The following is a 19459-nucleotide window of genomic DNA, read 5'->3' as shown; positions in this document are numbered from 1 at the left end:
GTCAATGTCTATTGAGAAATGCTAGCCAATGAAGGCAACGGTGTTAGACGCTCAGACATGGAGCTAAGTAAACGTTCTCATTCCGTAGATAACCCATCGCCGCCAGGTCGGGACTCAGAGCAAGCTAGTCTATTTCAGGAATGTTATTTTCCACAATCCACTGCCTCAAAAGTCCTGCTTTACAACAGGGCACATTCTCAAGCTGATTCACTCTAAGACAAAAAATATACAAAAAAGACGCACCACAAAGGAATAACAAGAATGGAACGGTAATTGGTACATGTCACGTACATGTACAGACAAACTTATGATTGCAGTTTCCACACCATGTTTGTTTCTGTGGCATGTCCTTGTGCTGTACACTCCGACATTTGTTTTATGGAAGCTTATGGAATGTGTCTAAGCGGGAGACTGAAAATATATGTTACCATATAGGATACCCTTCTTTAATAGTACAGCGCGGGAAAAATCAGACAGACCCCGAAAATATTTCATGCACCTTGAGGTAGACAATGTAACATACATGATACGCAACCTGGTCAGAGATGTAAGTTGAGTTACCCATTTCAAAATGCATGAAATATTAAAAAAATAATAAAATGCACGACGAAGGAATCATTCGAATGAGACGAAAATCAGTAGAGTTGGTGTACATGCACAGACAAACAAATCACTACAATTTCAGAAAAACTAAGTGATTAATTCAAGAGAAAGAGCTTCACAAATTGAGCAAGTTAGTAACGCGTTTATCCCTCCCGAGCCCTTACGTGAGCAATTATTCGGCTTGGCACTGATTGACGGAGTTGTTGGATATCTTTCAAGATTCTGTCCAACTGGTGCGTTAGATCGCCCAAATACACTCCTGGAAATGGAAAAAAGAACACATTGACACCGGTGTGTCAGACCCACCATACTTGCTCCGGACACTGCGAGAGGGCTGTACAAGCAATGATTACACGCACGGCACAGCGGACACACCAGTAACCGCGGTGTTGGCCGTCGAATGGCGCTAGCTGCGCAGCATTTGTGCACCGCCGCCGTCAGTTTCAGCCAGTTTGCCGTGGCATACGGAGCTCCATCGCAGTCTTTAACACTGGTAGCATGCCGCGACAGCGTGGACGTGAACCGTATGTGCAGTTGACGGACTTTGAGCGAGAGCGTATAGTGGGCATGCGGGAGGTCGGGTGGACGTACCGCCAAATTGCTCAACACGTGGGGCGTGAGGTCTCCACAGTACATCGATGTTGTCGCCAGTGGTCGGCAGAAGGTGAACGTGCCCGTCGACCTGGGACCGGACCGCAGCGACGCACGGATGCACGCCAAGACCGTAGGATCCTACGCAGTGCCGTAGGGGACCGCACCGCCACTTCCCAGCAAATTAGGGACACTGTTGCTCCTGGGGTATCGGCGAGGACCATTCGCAACCGTCTCCATGAAGCTGGGCTACGGTCCCGCACACCGTTAGGCCGTCTTCCGCTCACGCCCCAACATCGTGCAGCCCGCCTCCAGTGGTGTCGCGACAGGCGTGAATGGAGGGACGAATGGAGACGTGTCGTCTCCGGATCTGTCCCCCATTGAGCATGTTTGGGACTGGATGAAGCGTCGTCTCACGCGGTCTGGACGTCCAGCACGAACGCTGGTCCAACTGAGGCGCCAGGTGGAAATGGCATGGCAAGCCGTTCCACAGGACTACATCCAGCATCTCTACGATCGTCTCCATGGGAGAATAGCAGCCTGCATTGCTGCGAAAGGTGGATATACACTGTACTAGTTCCGACATTGTGCATGCTCTGTTGGCTGTGTCTATGTGCCTGTGCTTCTGTCAGTGTCATCATGTGATGTATCTGACCTCAGGAATGTGTCAATAAAGTTTCCCCTTCCTGGGACAATGAATTCACGGTGTTCTTATTTCAATTTCCAGGAGTGTATATATCTCTAGAAAAGACTATGAAAGTAAAATTAGAGCTCACACGGAGACTTACCAATAACCGTTCATCTGGAACAGGAAAGGCGTTAAGCAGCAGCAACAGTGCCCAAAGTACGCTCCGCCGTATACCGTAAGGTGGTTTGAGGAGTATACATGCAAATGTAGAATATTTAGTTTGCTCGTGTCTGTAAATGACGTGTCTTGCCTGCTTGGTCGTATATCTTTTTATCATCAGGTTTGTCCCTTGTGAAAAAATCGTTGATGTACAGGGAAACAAGTATTGGGACATGTTCCTGGGACCAACACTCACAATCTTTTTCTGGAAGGTACCTGGAGCCTCCGCTTTCGCTGCGTCTGCAGGCTATTTTGGCTCGCTTTCTTTCAGACACGCTACCCTCTAACTACGACAATGACAGAAAAGATATTTAATAGCGAATTGCGTACGTTTGTTAGAAAACAGTTCATGCTCTTTGTATCCTATGAGGTGGACGTCCACTCTACTGCGACCATGCATTCCTATTCGTAATGGTAAGTACTGTAACACAAGTAGACGGCGCTGTAGGAGTGGATACATTCATCATTCAGCGCCCTGCCTATGAACAACAGTGCTATGCTATAACTGTCTGCTATACCACACCACAGTACAGTCACTGGGCATTGACTATCCACGGAGACAATGGGCATTGTTTACCGGCAGGCACACGTACCCTGTTAGTAACTGCACTGGGGGAGAATAATGTTGCAATATTCACTCCAGGACCTTAAAAAAAGAACTCCATTCAGACTGAAATAACCTGTACTATCAGTTTCCTAGGAAAATTTTGCACTGTATAATTTAAAGTAATGTTTAAATATTGCTATTAAACATATTTACCAACATACAACTCGAAAAGACTTAAGTAATAAAGAAGGTATTCTTCACACTCCCACACTGTTGAAACTGGAAGAATTTTCTCGTTATGCAAGGTTAGATTGAGATGAATATCTACCCTGCAAGTAATGAGAGCAGCTAATAATTTCTCCTATAGTATTTCTTGGAGATAAATAGTAATTAATGTGAGAAAGTTTAAAGCCTTTTCATAAACATTTAGCAGCAAAATACGGAAGGGAAATTCAAAATATTTGCACTGAACAGTTAAGAACATAAAGTTCGACAGCAGCCAAAAATGACTGAATGTATTTTAGATAAATGCCTCTAGGTATGAATAGCAGTTAACTACACAATTACCATTAAATTTTTAACTGCCAAGCATTTACTTAAACTGGTGTGACAACTACAGTCGCGTTGATGAATCTAAATAGTATGCACATATACCCTGAGGTGATAAAATTTATGGGATATCTCCTAATGTCCTGTCGAACCTTATTTTTCCCACCGAAGTGCAGCATGGACTCAAAATGCAGTTAGAAGTCCTCTGAAAAAATGTTGAGCGATGCTGTCTCTGCAGTCGTCCATAGTTGCGAAAGTATTGCCAGTCTAGGATTTTGTGCACGAACTGACCTCTCGATTATGTCCCGTAAATGTTCGATGGGATTCATGTCGGGCGATTTGGGTGGCCAAACCAATCGCACGAAATGTCCAGAATGTTCCTAAAACAACTGTGGCCTGGTGGCATGGCGCATCGTCATTCATAAAAATTCCAGCTTTGTTTGGGAACAAGGTGTCCGTGAATGGCTGCAAATGGTCTCCAATTAGTCGAACATAACTATTTCCAGTCGATGATCAAGTATATTACATTGAAACAGCGTCACCACCAGCTTGCGCGGTGCATTGTTTACAACTTGGGGCCGTGGCTCACCGAGGTCTGCACCACACTCAAACTCTACCGTGAGCTCTTACCAACTGAAGCCCGGACTCATTTGACCAGGCCACGGTTTCCCAGTCGCCTATGGTCCAACCGATATGGCCACTATCCCAGGAGAGGCGCTACAGGAGATGTCGTGCTGTTATTAAAGGCAGTCGCGAAGGTCGTGTACTGCCATTGGCCATTCAAGCCAAATTTCGCCGCACTGACCTAACGGTTACGATCGTCGTATGTCCTACATTGATTTATGCGGTTATTTCACGCAGTACTGCATGTCTGTTAGCGCCGACAACTCTACGGAAACGCCGCTGCTCTCAGTCGTTCAGAGAAGGCAGTCGACAACTGTGTTGTCCACAGTGAGAGGTAATGCCTGAAATTTGTTATATTCGGCACACTCTTAACAAAGTGGTGGATCTCCGATTTCCGAAATAGAATGTCCCGTGCGTCTAGCTCCAGCAAACATTACGAGTACAAAGTCTCTTAATTCCAACTGTGCGGCCATAATCAAGTCGGAAAGCTTTTCACATTAATCATCTGAATACAAGTGACAGCTTCGTCGTTCCATCGCCATTTTATGCCTTGTCATCTCTATATGTGCATATCGCTACCAACCAGGAAATTTTATTTCGTTATCTAATACTCAGATGTGTCCATTCGTTTGGAATGATGTCATATGCCTGTAAATTAATCAGAGACATCACTAGAATAACTGTACAGTAACATAAATAAAGTTTGCTAAAATATAAACCTCACAACAGAGAAAGAACAGGATGACAAATTGAAGTGATCGGGGGAAGAAAGTGCTGATCCACAAGACCGTATTTTGAGTATTTGCATAGGATTTGTTGTTACATTCAAAGCCAAGAACATAAATACAATAATACAAATCTATTTACGTACTAAACTGCCTTTTCTACCGGCTCATATGGGTCTGTTTAAAACCATAGTGTGGTTGTCTCTTTGATCAGATTGGTCCTTACTGCATTGAAGGTTGGCACTCATTTATACTTGCTTGAACATAACAAGAACCAAAGAAAGTAAACAACGCTCTTTCCATTTACAGGAGATCTACAGACAGATTCAATCATACCTGCACCATATTACCACCAGTTAGTCAGAAGTTATGTCTCACTCTCCCAACTCCATGACAAATCTATAGCTTTTTTTTTTCAATTACCTCTTCTTTCTGGCACTGACAATGTCGCTGATGTGCGAACTGTTGAGATGCATCACGATTCGGAGTCCATTTTAAACTGAAAGTCCTCATGTATCGGTATGGGTAAATCTGTTCAGAGGCCTGACGAATACAAGCGTACACAATCTCCCATAAATTGTTATCGTATTAAACCAGCACTTGCTCGTATTACAACTGTATCAAAGCAGGCAAAGCAAATGTGTACCTCTGCCGCTCTCTATGAATAACAAGTACTTCAAACCTACGAACTATTGAAACTTTCGTCCACACAGAAACCTAACGGCCAATGTCTTCTTCCAGCTGAGAAACGTGAAGTACGTCCTGTAATAGTTTGAGACATTCTATCGACGTTTCCAGTTGGTCCCACGACCATACCGGTGGAAGGAAGTATCTTCTCAGGTTTCTGAAACCGTTTTTGGTTCAAATGCCTCTAAGCACTATGGGACATAACATCTGATGTCATCCGTGCCCTAGACTTAGAACTACTTTAAACCTAACTAACCTAAGGACAACACACGCAGCCATGCCCGAGTCAGGATTCGAACTTGTGACCGTAGCAGCAGCGCAGTTCTCGACTGAAGAGCCTAGAACCGCTCGGCCACAACGGCCGGCACCGTTTTAGGATAGCGTGTTCACGCACTGTTGCAGACATCGTTCGTAACAGAGCAGTGTCTTTTCTGCAACGATGGTTCACCAAAGTGGAGAGCTGTAAATGTCGAAGTTTCGTATGATGAGCATGAGGATGAAATAACAGCTTTAGCATCCGCAACACTCACTATTATTCAACCATATTCATACTTCTTGGAGAAAACCTCAATAGTCCTCTGCAGCACAATATCCTTCAGGAACTAAAACATCCGTTATGAATATTTGCAGGCAAATCCTTCAGATATGGGCGTAGGAAGTACTCGCAAGTGATATTAAATCCTTTTTCTCTCATAAAATTTATTCCAATACTTTGCAGCGCGGTGGTACACCATCTTTGTACTGTGATTAATATTGAAAGACAGTCCTAGACTACACAATGGTCTTTATTGGCTCAATAATGACGCGCTTTACCCGGGTAGGTCATCAAGTTATATGAAATTACAATGAGAAATGGGCGTAATAATCAGGCGTGGTTTTATCCTGAACTTTTACGATCAAAGGTGAAAGCCAAAAATGTAAACATGTGAAAAGTAAGGAATAGGGAGCAAGTAAAAACTATTATAATTACTGCCAAAAATCATTCGTCAAATAAACCTAAAATACTCGGTAAACGGATATGAAAAATACAATAAGGGATTGTATAAAAACTACCGAAAATAAATCAACAGAAGAATACTTAGGAGTATTATCGTGCTGTGGTGGTCATCAGTCATAGCACCGTATAGTAAGGCCACGCTCAGAAACTCTGCACAAGGCCCAGGAACAGAGTGAGGCTGGCTGAACCACGCTCACACAGTGTACGCACTGAGGTGACAGAAGTCGTGGGATACCTTCTGATATCGCGACGGACTTCCATTTGCCCAGCGTAGTGCAGTGCATGGCATGGACTCAACAAGTCGTTGGAAGTTCCTTGCACAAATGTTGAGCCATGCTACCTGTATAGCAGTCAGTAATTTCTAAAATGTTCCCCTTGCAGCATTTTGTGCACTAACTGACCTTTAGATTATGTTCCAGAAAGGTTCGATAGGACTCATGTCGGGCGATCTGGGTAGATCGAATTGTCCGGAATGCTCTTCAAACCAACTGCGAACACTTGTCGCCCGATGACATGACATCGTAGTTTGGGAACATGGATGAAAATGCTCTCTAACACGAATATAACCATTTCCAGTCAATGATAGGATCAGTTGAACCAGAGTATCTATCCATCCTATGTACATACAACCAACATCATTGTGGATCCATCACCAGCTTTCACAATGCCTTGTTGAAACTTGGGACCGTGGCATCGTGGGGTCTGCACCACTCTCAGACCCTACCATCACCTCTTACCAACTCGAATCGGGATTCATCTGACCAGGGCACGGTTATCAAGTCGTCTAGGGTCCAATCGATATGGTCACGAGCCCAGGAGACACGCTGCAGGCGATGTCGTGCTGTTAGCAAAGACACCCGCGTCGGTCGTCTGCTACCATAGGCCATTAACGTCAAATTTCGGTGAACTGTCCTAACACATACGTTGCTCGTACTTCCCACATTGATTTCTGCGATTATTTCAAGCAGAACCTGTTGCTTGTGTGTTAGCACTGACAACTCAACGAAAACGCCGCCGCTCTCTGTCGTTTAGAGAAAGTCATACACCACTGCGTTGTCCGTGGTGAGAGGTAACGTCTGAGATTTGGTATTCTGGTACACACTCTTGACAATGTGGATCTCAGAACATTGAAGTATTTAACAATTTCCGAAATGGAATGTCCCACGCATCTAGCTCCAACTACCATTCCGCGAGCAAAGTCGTACGGTCATAATCAGATCGGAAACCTTTCCACGTGAATGACATGACTACAAATGACAGCCCCAACAATGCAACTCCGCTTTTATACTTAGTGTACGCATTACTACTGCCATCTGTATACACTCCTGGAAATGGAAAAAAGAACACATTGACACCGGTGTGTCAGACCCACCATACTTGCTCCGGACACTGCGAGAGGGCTGTACAAGCAATGATCACAGCGGACACACCAGGAACCGCGGTGTTGGCCGTCGAATGGCGCTAGCTGCGCAGCATTTGTGCACTGCCGCCGTCAGTGTCAGCCAGTTTGCCGTGGCATACGAAGCTCCATCGCAGTCTTTAACACTGGTAGCATGCCGCGACAGCGTGGACGTGAACCGTATGTGCAGTTGACGGACTTTGAGCGAGGGCGTATACTGGGCATGCGGGAGGCCGGGTGGACGTACCGCCGAATTGCTCAACACGTGGGACGTGAGGTCTCCACAGTACATCGATGTTGTCGCCAGTGGTCGGCGGAAGGTGCCCGTGCCCGTCGACCTGGGACCGGACCGCAGCGACGCACGGATGCACGCCAAGACCGTAGGATCCTACGCAGTGCCGTAGGGGACCGCACCGCCACTTCCCAGCAAATTAGGGACACTGTTGCTCCTGGGGTATCGGCGAGGACCATTCGCAACCGTCTCCATGAAGCTGGGCTACGGTCCCGCACACCGTTAGGCCGTCTTCAGCTCACACCCCAACGTCGTGCAGCCCGCCTCCAGTGGTGTCGCGACAGGCGTGAATGGAGGGACGAATGGAGACGTGTCGTCTTCAGCGATGAGAGTCGCTTCTGCCTTGGTGCCAATGATGGTCGTATGCGTGTTTGACGCCGTGCAGGTGAGCGCCACAATCAGGACTGCATACGACCGAGGCACACAGGGCCAACACCCGGCATCATGGTGTGGGGAGCGATCTCCTACACTGGCCGTACACCTCTGGTGATCGTCGAGGGGACACTGAATAGTGCACGGTACATCCAAACCGTCATCGAACCCATCGTTCTACCATTCCTAGACCGGCAAGGGAACTTGCTGTTCCAACAGGACAATGCACGTCCGCATGTATCCCGTGCCACCCAACGTGCTCTAGAAGGTGTAAGTCAACTACCCTGGCCAGCAAGATCTCCGGATCTGTCCCCCATTAAGCATGTTTGGGACTGGATGAAGCGTCGTCTCACGCGGTCTGCACGTCCAGCACGAACGCTGGTCCAACTGAGGCGCCAGGTGTAAATGGCATGGCAAGCCGTTCCACAGGACTACATCCAGCATCTCTACGATCGTCTCCATGGGAGAATAGCAGCCTGCATTGCTGCGAAAGGTGGATATACACTGTACTAGTGCCGACATTGTGCATGCTCTGTTGCCTGTGTCTATGTGCCTGTGGTTCTGTCAGTGTGATCATGTGATGTATCTGACCCCAGGAATGTGTCAATAAAGTTTCCCCTTCCTGGGACAATGAATTCACGGTGTTCTTATTTCAATTTCCAGGAGTGTATGTGCATACCGCTATCGCATGTCTTTTGACACCTCAGTGCATATGGTATTGATATTTTCATCCTACTGTTGTAGAGTCCGCATGTCTCATTCGTTCCTCGAATCTCTTGAACTGAGCGCTGGAATGATTCCTTCAACACACACATTACTCATCCCTTTCACTTCCTTCGGTGACCATCCTGCTACCCCACCTTTAAAGTAATCGATGTGGCGCGGTGCACTAGCGTTTGGAATAGACAAGTCTTGAGTGTCCCTCTCGGTCGCCGATATTTAGGTTTTCCTTGGCTTCTCTGAAATCCTTGCCGAAATACCGGGATATTCCTTGGAAAAGTACTGAACATCCCTCCGCAGCCCCTTCCCTCGTCCAGCAGCTGCTCCGATGATCCCGTCATCGATGGAATTTTGATACCGAATCTCCCTGATCTTCCGTCCCTCCATCCATGTAAAAAGACTGATTGAGATGCTATAGAGTTTAAGGCAATGGATCCGGGTTCTACACAAGTACCTCATTAAGCATGTTCCGCGAACTACTCACACCACTTCCTGTACTGTGATGCACCTTTTATTATCCGTACTTCAGAGGGACTGCGTTTGCAGGAAAGTCAGAATATGTACTCTCTTCTGACAATGCGTCACTCCTGTTGCACAATCGTCTTAGCGTAGAGCGACGTGTGCAACTGACTTGATGTCTCCTACGCTCTCCTAATGAATTGCCGACTTGAACCCTGATTCCCCCCTCCAAAAACCCGCCACCATTAAGACACTCGATTCGTACATATGAACATGGGGTTCAATTCCAGGTACAGACGCCCCGTTTCCAGTTTTCCGTTTTCCCCCAAATATTATCAAGTGAATTCTAGGATAAATTCTTAAACAGGCCACAGACGATATCCTTTCTTACACAGACTAGACACTGTAATATATTTATTACTATTTACGTTTTATGGCCTACATTGGTCAACTCTAGCCAACTTTATACAAAGAATTGTTCAGTTTCCTGTCAGCCCAGTACTTCTTCATTCTCTCTGATCCGATCCTTCTTTATTCATCGGAAATCACCCTTCCTATTATCTGTTTGTTGATTCTCGTTTGCAGTCTGGTTTGTTTGTCTGTGAGTTTCTTGATTTTGTCAGTTTTGCTTCTTAGGTTTCCCAATGTAATCAGTATCTTATGCATATTTTCCTAGATTTCTGCAATCCACTTAATGTTGCACTTACTACTATACAATTTTTCTATTATTCTTCTGATGATTCTGTTCTCTGGTGCTCTAATTATATGTCCGAAAAATGAAATGCGTTTCTTCCTGATTGCACTCATTACCGGTTCTGTTTCCTAGTGGACTGTTTCATTTGTAGCTACTCTACGGTGTCCATCTTTCTGGCACGATTTGTTGATGCACGTTCTGGTGATTCTTCTATCTATTTTGAGTATTTCGTCTATTTGTGCAGTGTTAGTTGTTTTGAAGGTACATTCACTTGCGTATGTTACTTCTGGTTGAGTGGCTGTTTTGTAGTGTTTTAATTTTGTTACTATTGACAGGCTCTTTTTGTTGTAGGTGTTCTTGGTGATATATTGTGCTCTAGTCAATTTGTTTATTCTGTTGTGCCATGTTGGCTTTTCATTGAGGTTATATGTTATGATTTCTCCCAGATATTTAAATTTATCTACAATTTTGATTTCTTGGTTTCCTATGGCAATTTTGTTTAAGAGCGGTGGGTCAATTAACATGATGACTGTTTTTTTCAAAGGATATTCCAAGACCAATTTTCTGTGCTATTTCCTGTAGTGAGATAACTTGTTGTTTGGTTTCCTGAATACTGTTGAACAAGAGAGCAAGCCCATCAGCAAATCCTAGACAATTTAAACTTGTTTTCTTTGGGTCTTCCAATTTGGATTTCTTTGGGTTATGTTATGTTAAACGGGGACGTAGAAACGACGTTACTGTCGCAGCCGCAGTGGTCCGAAACCCCACGACGACTATCGCAGTCCACTTCACCCCTCCGCCACCCCACATCGAACCCGGGGTTATTGTGCGGTTCGGCCCCCGGTGGATAACTCAGGGAACGTCTCACACCAGACGACTGTAACCCCTATGTCTGCGTGGTAGAGTAATGGTGGTGTACGCGTACATGGAGAACTTGCTTGCGCAGCAGCCGCTGACATAGTGTAGCTGAGGCGTTCTTTGGGTTAGTCTTGTACCATTCCCTCATTGTGTATTCTAAAGCACAGTTGACCTGTAATATATTTATTTATAATTATTTGTCCATTTCTTATGCAAATACTCGCCGCAGTCATATCAATGTGACAGGCGCCTGTGTTCGACGTCGACGTGCAATGACCACTGACAAATGGCTGGTCACTAGCAGTGGAGCGTACATAAAGTGTGTCGGTGGGACATGGAAAACGTGCAGTCATAGTCGCAATGTCGAAACTGAGCGATTGATCGGACGTCCAAAAGGTGTAATTACTGGCTTTCAGGTCAAGGGCGAAAGCATTTCTGAAACGGATAAGTTTGTAAACTGTTCGCGTGCCGGCGTGGTTAAAGTATACCTGCGAGGCAGGTGTGATGCATCATGGGCCATGGATGACAGGAATGAACGACGGCTTCGGTGGGAAAAGACGTGCAAATTCTGAGCAACTGACTGCCCAGATAAAACAAAAGGCTAAAAACAGTGTATCCTGAATGACTGTTCAACAAGCGTTGCTGTGTCTGAGCCTCTGCAGCCTCTGTTTCAACACAAGTGTGTATCTATCCTTGGGGCCTTGTCAACCCCTGCTTGCAGTTTGCCTGTACCAGTAGGACAATTCAGCGTGTCACACAGCCTGCAGTGTGCGTTCGTGATTCGATGCGCAACAGGACGAATTCACTGTGCTTCCTACGCCACCAACTCCCCGGATTTAAACCAACCGAGAATCTGTGGGACCACGTCGAATGGGCTCTCGTGCGATGGATCCTCAACAGAGAAACCCAGCGCAGTCGGCCACATGGTGTCAACACGTGGATCTTCCAGAACATCACTGACTCTCTTCCTGCACGTCCACGATGCAAAATGTGGTTATTCTGGCTTTTGATAGGTGTTCATATTAGTGTGACTGGACCGTGTACGTTACGCACTCACCTCAGTAAAATGCATGGCGTTTAAAATATTGTTCAAAAATAAAAGAAGAACTCTTGTAAAGAGACGTCAAGAAAGATATGATCCGTTGTTGACCCACAGTTTACAACCTGCATTGTATTTACAGGATGGCAAAGTACATTTCCACGAATGTAAATCCTTGAACAATGATAGACGTGAGGCATCAGGATCGCTTAGGTATCAATGTATGGGCAGGCTTTGTCGGTGAGACTCATGGGACCATACACTGTACAAAACATATTAACCGGTGCTGTGTATCACCAATAGCTTTCGAACGTCAACTTCCTTTGCCTCATGTTTTGCATTTCTTTAGGATATCGTTGTCGTATTTCTTTCCAAGCTTCGCCTGGCCTACGTTGTGTAGCAGTTCCTGCGCCCTCCGTCTGTCATCACGTTCAGTACTCACTGCGGCAGCTCGCAGAAGGCTGACTGGTGCTTGCTCTAACACTCTAGAAGCAAGGCAGTGAGAGTGGAATGATTTGGCGTGAAACATTATGACTGGTGCATACACGTTGTAGGTTTTAAAAGGGAAAAACTGAAACAGTTTTGTTCATATTGCAGGATTTGAAACTCACTCCAATATTCAGAGCCTTATACTACACCAAGTGGTCGGCTTGTATAAGATTACTTCGCAGCACATGGCAGAGTTTGATACTGATAACTAGATGGTACGAATACCGAAATTGTCACATGGCAGGTTTTGAAATTCATCATGTTATTTGTTTCAGGCTCAGGTGACGTAAATGGTATCGTTACCGATACCGACACACCACCAAGTCATCCTCTAATGGTTTGAAAACATTACACAGTAATTCATGCAGTGAACAGGCCCAGAGAGGTGCCGCATCAATGTATGAGTTACTCTTTAAAACATTCAGATCGTCTGATGACTTGGTACTAGGTCGATACAGGTAATCATACCATTTGATCTGAGGCTGAAATAAAAGATTTTTTTTTATGTGACCTCTTTGTTCCTTGCACAGCTGAACTACCCCTCTATTTGTAATGACATCAGTCCAAGAGCGATGTTAAACTACAATATTAGTAGCAGCTTTCAGTTTTACGAGTTTTCCAAATGAGCCGATTTTCGTTATTGCCAGTAGGCGGCTTCCGGCAATTCACTGAGCTAAACCGTTTGCGGTCCACGATGCAAATGTGTGCCACTGCGAGGTCTTTGTTGATGGTTCGGGCGCGCGCTTTCATCTCGATCGACCGCAGTATTTTCGAAGCTTGGCGCCACCGTCGGGCCGCTGCGCCCCTCCCGACGCCTCCACCACTCCGCCCCTCCCCCCTCCCCTCCCTCTGCCGCCGCCCACGACTCGCGCGCCGCCCCTCGGTCGCCGCCGCCGCCAGTCGGCCGCCCGACGCCCCCCGAACGCCGGCGGAGCTGACCGAAGTCGGGCGAGGCGCGGCCCTGGCCCCCGCGCCGGATCAATAGCGCCTCCGCCACCGCCGCCGCCGCCGCCACCCCTCTCCGCCCCCGCTGTTGCCGCCAGCAGCCGGGGGTGGCCGGCAGGCAAGCGCAGTCACGCTTCGCCAGTGCTCCAGGCATGACTGCCCGCACGCAAAGCAATAACTATTCTAAAGTTTAAAAGCCTGTCTCTCAGTAGTTTTTTCTTAGCGTAAAACGTTTAACCTGTCGTCTCTTTTTTGACACTGTTGTGATTTTTTCGGAAGAGTATTTTTTACACGACATACTGTAGTTTTGAGAAGTGGACTGTCGTCGCTGACGTGCCGGAGAACTGTTTTTGTAATACGAGTGCCTCATCGATTTTTTTGGTCGCTTACTTCGCTGCTGAACATGTGTACCGTTTGAGACGCGTCGCTATTTTTTGTGGAGGAGCGCGCGCGTGTCTCAGATCACAGTGGCTCGGCGAGGTAGCGTACCGATGTGCCGCCGTTACTGACAACGAAGATTTCCGTGCCAGCGTGCTGGTCGCACGCACGCCGCCAGCTGCCAATAGCACTCCCAACCGCGCGCTGTGTGAGCCGTACGGGGCCCAGCTGCTGCTTCGCCTTCGCGCCGCTATTTCGTCTGCGGCGGCCGCTTCGCCCTGAATAATGGAGCATCGCGGCGCCTGAGCGACCACCCAACCACGCCCACCATTGGTCCAGGACCGTCGCCGGATGACGTCACTGCGGCTGGAGCCGGCAGGCGAGCCCGTGTTGAGGTTAGTGGCGGCCCGGCCTTGGCAGACGTCCTGCGTTCGAAGCCCGCCCGGGACCTAGCTGCTGCAACCACGCCCGCGACGACCCGCTACTGCATTACGCTAGCTGTGCCCAGCTGCTTGCAGCACGCTCTCGTTTCACAGCTGGCGCCCCCACCCCCGAGGCACCACGCTACACACAGCCACTCGTGTGAAACCAACTCTGCGTTTCGCTGCCATTTGACATTAATGTGAAGTTATGCGATCAGCTGTGTTTAAGTATACAGACACCAAAAAATACCAAACCAAGAACGTTAAAATTCCTTTATTTGGTAACTAGTTTCAGCGCGTTGACGGCCCATCTTCAGATCTAAAATACAGAAAATTGCACAACAGAAATGAACAATAATGTACTACATTTTATTTTTAAATCTCCATCCAAGGCACGTACCACTAAATCTTTTATTAATTCACTGAACAAGGAACGTCAATACCCACGAAAGCAAATAGTGCTAATTCACCGAATTCATATCATTAACGTCGATTTGCAGTAGGATTTTGGAACATATATTGTGCTCGAACATTATGAATCACCTTGAAGGTAACGATTTATTGACAAATAGCCAACAGGCATTGATAAAATATCGTTCTTGTGAAACACAACTAGCTCTTTATTCTCACGAAGTAATGAGTGCTAACGACAGGAGACGTCAAATATATTCCTTCTGGAGAGAAGGCATTTGACACCATTCCTCACAAGCGATTTCTAATTAAATTGCAAGCCTGTGGAGTATGGTGTCAGTTATGCGACTGGATTCATGACTTCCTTTCAGAAAAGTCACAGTTCGTAATAACTGACGGAAAGTCATCGAGTAAAACAGAAGTAACATCTATCGTTCCCCAATGGAGTGTTATAGTCCGTCTGTTGTTCCTGACCTACACAAACGATGTAATGGACAATCTGAGCTGTCCTGTTAGATTGTCTGCAGGTCTTGCTGTCATTTACCGTCATGTAATGTCATCAGATGATCAAAACGAATTGCAAAATAATTTGGACAACACATCTTTATGGTGCAATAAAGCGGCAATTGAATCTAAATAAAGAAAAGTATGAAGTCATCCACATCAGCTCAAAAAGAACCCGCTAAATTTCAGTCATACTATAAATCACACAAATCAAACCAAATGCTCAACTAAATGTTTAGGGATTACAGCTATGAATAATTTAAATTGGAATGATCACATAGATCTTGTTATGAGGAAAGAAAACCGAATACTGCAATTTATTGGCAGAACACTTACAAATTTAACAGGTTTACCCAAGAGACTGCTTACATACCCTTGCCCGCCCTGTTATGAAGTTTTCCTGTGCGAAGAGAGACCCGCATCAGGTAGGATGGAAGGAGAACATCGAAAAAGATCAAATGGGGGCAGCTCGTTTTGTATTATCGCGAAATAGGGGAGAGAGTGCTACGGATTTGTTACACTAATTGGGATGACTCATTAAAACAAAGAAGCTTTTCACCGCAGCAGGATCTTCCCATGAAATTTCAATCACCAACTTTCTCCTCAAAGTGAGAAACTACTTTGTTGGTGCCCACCTGCATAGGGAGCAATGATCATCATAATAAATTAAGAGAAATCAGATCTCGCACAAAAAGATCTAAGTGTTGGTTTCTCCCGCGCGTTGTTCGAGAGAGGAACGGTAATGAAGAAGTTTAAAGATGGTTCGATGAACCCTCTGCCAAGCGCTTGATTGTGAATCAGAGTATCATGTAAATTCTGTGTACACCACCCACCAGGCATTACAGATCGTCATAATATGTTTAGTTGAATCACTCTTATTATCGTGTACAAACTCAAAAAATTATATCGATAGTAAAAAAATAAAGACGTACAAAGTGCACTTGGTAAGTGGACTATAGCTGTGACAGACATGTTTAGTGATATACTGTATGTAACCATGACGATCTACCTTAGGTGAGATCAGATCTATATACCACTGACCAAATATGCTTTGCACTTCTTTATTTTACAAGGATGTATATAATAATTTTTCAGTTGGTACTTGACTGTAAGAGAGATATGGCTGAAGAGGTTATGCCCGTCGGTAATGCATGGTGGTTGGTAGGCTCGGAAACAAGTAATAAAATTTTTATTGGAAGTTTTATGGAGGTTTGAATACAGAATATATTATGTTGTTGTTCAATTTTATTATACAATTTTCTGTATTTTAGATCTGAAGTTGACTCCTCGATGAGGTGAAACTAATTACCAAACAAAGGAATTGTACCGATCTTGACATAGGATTTTTTTATCCACATACTTGAATCTCTGCCTTAACTTCTCTTTGCCGGGGTTCACAGTCGTGCAATTTTTGCAAAGACGCAGGTGCTGACAGGTGCGAATACTGTGAAATCTATCAATTTAATAAGTCTGATTATTTACAGAAGAAATGAAAAACTGATAGAACATGATATGTGGGGGGATAATTTGGGTTCTGGTATGTAGGAACACGCGAGACAAAACTGTGACCCTAGGATTTATCCTAGAAGATAAAGAAGATAGAAAGTCGAACCTCCGTTGATAGCATTTGTATATTCAGATAAAGCTTTTCACAACGTTGACCTGAATTCACTCTTCGAATTTCTAAAGATAGCATAGAAATACAGAGGTTGAAAGGTTATTTCCCATTTGGTAGTAAGATAGTGCTGTAACCTATCCCAAGCAGTAATGGGAACTAAGGAGAAATTTCTACAGGGGATTAAATTTTAAGGAGAGGAAACAAAAACTTTGACGTTTGCCGATGACACTGTAATTTTCTCATAGGCGGCCAAGGACTTGAAAAAACAGTTGTGTCTTGAAAAGAGGTTAACAGATGAACATCAACGAAATTAACGCAAGGGTAATGGACTGTAGTAGAATTAAATCAGGTGATGCTAAAGGAATTAGATTAGAAAGTGAGAGACTAGAAATGGTAGATAAGTTTTGCTATTTGGACAGCAAAATAGCTGATGATCCCCGAAGTTGTTGTTGTTGTTTCTGTGGTCTGTCTGAGCACTAGTTTGATGGAGCTCAGCAAGATACTCTGTCATGTACCAACCCTCTCATCACCAGATAACTACTACAACGTACTATATCTACTTCAGTCTGCCTACTTTATTCAGCCGTTCGTTTCCGTCTGCAGTTTTACCCCTCCACACCTCTCTTTATTACCAAACACGATACCTTAATGTCTCTGAATGTGTCCTATCAACCGACCCCTTCTTTATGTCAAGTTTTGGCATAAATTTGGAAATAAGACGATATAAAATGGAGATTGGGTACAGCATGAAATGTATTTTTGAAAAACAGGAATTTGTTAATATCTAATGTAAATTTGACTGTCTGAAAATCTTGTGTGAAGGTATTTGTCTCGGATGTTGCCTTGTACAGCAGTGACACGTGGACAATGAGCAGTTCAGACAAGATGAGAACAGCAGCTTTTGTAATGTGGTGCTACAGAAAAGTGTTGAATATTACATGGGTTGATCTAGTAAGTAATGAGGACACATTGAATCTAACTGGGAATTAACAATTTTATGTCACAACTGGACTAAAATAAGGGATCGGATGAGAGAACCCATCCTGAGGCATCAAAGAATCACTAGTTTTGTAAGGAAAGCAAGTGTGAGGTGTAGGGGCGCATAAGCTAGAGAATCTTCCGACTGAAGGCCACAACAACAACTTAATCTTTTTAAAGAACCCCATAGTCGCCTTTGAATATAAAAAGTATTGTTTTCATGTGATTCATCATAGAGGAAGGTGCTGTAGGGCAATTTAACTGTATTTTACTACAATATCGTCACTAGGTATGCTGCTTTATGGAATATGCTGCTTTATTTTTTTATCAAGTGATCTGTGTTTACAACTTCATCCTCACACGTGCTTGTGGCAATCCAAGTCAAACGGTACATCGAAGTGCGTAAAGTAACCCAAAACGTAGCCACATGGAAAAATCAGTAGTGCTACTATAAATAAAATATGCCAGCTCCTGTCTGCCGCCAGTAAGGAAGACCAAACGTACATTCATCAAATATTCACCCCTGCACGAATTCAATGGTTTTGTTGAGCTGGACTGATACAATTACGTCTGAAGAAAAAGTGGCATTCTATCGAAACTGAGCATATGAATTAAATCCCATCAGTAAAACTGCGAGTTGGACTATCCAGTTATTATTAAAAAACTATTATTAATTATTATTACCATTAAAAATCATTCCATGAGTTGCGACACAGAAGCAGCAAATTTCACAGCGGTCCAGGAAATGTTTTCGTTTATTCCATTGACGAATCGCAAAAATAAAAACTGTTGTTATTGTTCGTTAACTTCTTGTAATATGGATCAATAACATTTATAATTATTTCATTTATTTTTGCTCTAGTGGCCTTCAGTCCAGACTGGTTTAATACTGCTCTGCAAGGAACTCTCTTCATCTATACATCGAGTTCTGCACTCTAAATCTATTTCAACCTGGTTATTGTAGCAAGCCTTGGAACCCCCCCCCCCCCCCCCCCGCTGCCATCACACCCCACACATTACCATTAACGATTCCTTGATGCCATATTAATCCACCTAATATCGTCACAGTCTCTAACCTGGCATTTTTATCACATGCATGATGTTGCAGTTTTCATTCGTTGACTGCAATCAAGACCTAATGCTTTTTTTACGTTATGTGAAATGGAAAATTTTAAATTTCTCTACAAAAAGAGCTAAATGCTTATGAATGGCTCTAGCTACAATTTTGTCAATGTCTAATTCGCTCTTGGAAGCGTTTGTATTGGATAATGTTCGTTCGTTGATAACTGCGTCGCGCTCTGAGGTATCATACGAGGCGATGAAGTGCAGCAGTAGAATTCCGCATAAGCGGAGTTGGTGTCTCAGTCATCGCATCCAGACTTTTGTTTTCCGTTGTTTTCCTAACATAGTTAAGGTAAATGGTGGGACGTTCACTCAGACAAAGTCATAACCTTGTTCTTACGTATCGTTGACCGAGCTAGTGCGCCATGTCTGACGATTTCGGTTATATTTTCCTTCTTTCCACAACTCGCCAACATACAAGTGAACTGTAGTGAGCCTACCCCGTTTCCTCAAGGCATTGGCAATAACTTGCAAGTGATAACGCAACATTAACAAATACTTTTTTAAATTCTAGTTAAAATCTCAAAAGCATAGATTTTTGGATGAACACATAGGTGAACGAATAAGGCAATAGCACAAAACAGACTCT

At 44.6% G+C, this 19459-nt stretch overlaps 1 protein-coding gene across 15 annotated transcripts in view; it reads left to right on the top strand.

The window, feature by feature from the left end:
* Positions 1–19459, top strand: part of LOC126277885 (protein turtle-like) — a 798080-nt gene that overhangs the window by 373971 nt on the left and 404650 nt on the right. For 3 of the 15 annotated variants that reach the window (XM_049977433.1, XM_049977436.1, XM_049977426.1), the window contains exon 1: positions 13562–14210. The exons of 11 other annotated variants lie outside the window; for them this stretch is intronic. The gene's annotated coding sequence lies outside the window, so the exon portion shown is untranslated. Of the gene's footprint in view, positions 1–13561; positions 14211–19459 lie in introns of those variants that run through there. One more of the 15 variants, XM_049977422.1, reaches the window with a different exon arrangement.

Source organism: Schistocerca gregaria, chromosome 6, assembly GCF_023897955.1.
Source record: "Schistocerca gregaria isolate iqSchGreg1 chromosome 6, iqSchGreg1.2, whole genome shotgun sequence".
Lineage (NCBI taxonomy): Eukaryota > Metazoa > Arthropoda > Insecta > Orthoptera > Acrididae > Schistocerca > Schistocerca gregaria.
The sequence above is the reverse complement of the archived record's forward strand: the minus strand, read 5'-3'. Positions and strand labels throughout refer to the sequence as shown.